The following is a 2,095-nucleotide window of genomic DNA, read 5'->3' as shown; positions in this document are numbered from 1 at the left end:
GCTGGTGTCCCCCGCCGCCCAGTACTGTGGTTTTATGTAGATGGATCCATCGACCCTCATGAGCATGATCAGGAAAGTCACAATTAACGATCTGAATTCAACAAAAAGGAAAAGGAAAAGGAAAAGGAAAAATGTTTATGATCATGAAAAATGTTTTATGTCATGTCATGTTGAGGAAAAAGGGAAAATGTTAAGGTTTATGGTTGCATGTCATGAAAATGTATTTTATGAAAATGTTTATGTTTAAAGTTTATGCATCATGAAAATATTTATGAAAATGTTTATGTTTATGCATCTTCATGAAAACGATATTTTAGGTACACATATTTTTCACCGTTATATGTTGACTGTATTACGTATTACTCGTTATCAAGATTATGGTGTGTTGAGTCTTTAGACTCACTAGGTGTGATGGATGCAGGTGGTATTGAGGGAGGACTTGATGAGTGATTTGACTGGACTGAAGGCGCACACAACCCGAGGACCAGCGCTTCTACTTTTTCCGCATTATGACTTTTGACTCATGCTTTATGATTAAAGATTTTTAAGATTACTTATGTATGCTTTTGAGAGATTTTTGAGAGGTTTAGTATGGGCTTTACTTTTCAAATTATTGCTTTTTAGGTTTAGTAAAATGTTTGACGATTTTATGCTTTAAAATATTTTTCTTTGGATTTTTAAATAGCAGTTGGATGTTTATTTTTAAAATGATGTCAAAAATATTTTATGGTTCGGCCGATGCTAAGTGAGGAAAAAAAAAAATTCTAGTACTTTTAAAGCAATAAAAAGAGCAGGACGTCTCAGTTGGTATCAGAGCAAAGGTCCTGCAAAGGGTTGTGCCACCATCAGCGCCGGGAATATCAGTCGTCAAGCCTCAAGTTGTAAGATTTACTTGCTTTATGTGATTTTATATGATTTAACCTGCATGACGTTATGGATATTATGTTTATGATACATGTTTAATAGCTTTTTGAGTAGTATTGCCTTGCATGCTTAAAATGCTAATTAAGTCAGGATGTGTTACATGATTAGAGAACTTAGATTTAAATGCATGTTGGTTACGTTAGAATTTGGAAAACATTCAGATAAAATGCCTCCTAGACGCGTACCCGTTATCGAGAATCAGGCAGAGAACAGTGTTAATCGCAGAGGGAATAGTCAAAGAAATGCACCACCACCACCACCTCCTCCAGGGGATCCTGCTACTCGTGCATTAGAGGGTATGGCTCGTCTCTTCGAGCAACAGTTACAGCAGCAGCAGATACAGCAGCAACAGCTACAGCTGCAGTTACAGCAGATGCAGCAGCAGCAGCCACAGCAGCCACCTAGGCCACAGCATGATATTTATGAGCAGTTCCGGAGGCTAGGGCCGAAGGAATTTTCTGGCACCACCGATCCATTTGCTGCAGAGAGTTGGATCCGATCACTCGAGGTACATTTTCGCTATCTGAACATGGGAGACGCCGACCGTGTGAGGTGCACTACTTATCTGCTTAGGGATGACGCTTCTTTATGGTGGGAAGGAGCTGAGCATGGTGTTGACCTTGCTACACTCACTTGGGCACAGTTCAAGACGAAATTCTATGAGAAATACTTTACTGCTGACGTCAGAAGCCGGATAAAGAGGGAATTTATGACTCTCCGCCAGGGAGACGTACCTGTTGCCACTTTGTACCCCTTATTGCTGGAGACGCGGAAGAAAAACTTAGGCATTTCAAGGATGGCCTAAGACCTACCATTCGGGATAAAGTCATGATGATGCGTCCGGAGAATTATTCTATGGCAGTTACTTATGCATATCAGGCTGAGCAGTCCTTAAAGGACATTGACTTTGAGATTCAGCGCAAGAGGCAGCACTATCAGAATAACAATCAACCCAACAAGAAGTCAAATACGGGTCCTCCTAGACGTCAAGGGCCTCAAAAGCCCCAAGGTCAAGTCAAGAAGCCAGCGCCACCAAAGCCACAGAATCCGGGAGCACCAAAGCCTGCTGAGAGGCAGCCATGCAAGGAGTGCAACCGTCTACATCTTGGCAAATGCGAGTTGGGATCATATAAATGTTTCTACTGCAAGGAGGCCGGTCACAAAGCTATTG

Source organism: Primulina tabacum, chromosome 2 (genome assembly GCF_025594145.1).
Source record: "Primulina tabacum isolate GXHZ01 chromosome 2, ASM2559414v2, whole genome shotgun sequence".
NCBI lineage: Eukaryota > Viridiplantae > Streptophyta > Magnoliopsida > Lamiales > Gesneriaceae > Primulina > Primulina tabacum.
The sequence above is the reverse complement of the archived record's forward strand: the minus strand, read 5'-3'. Positions refer to the sequence as shown.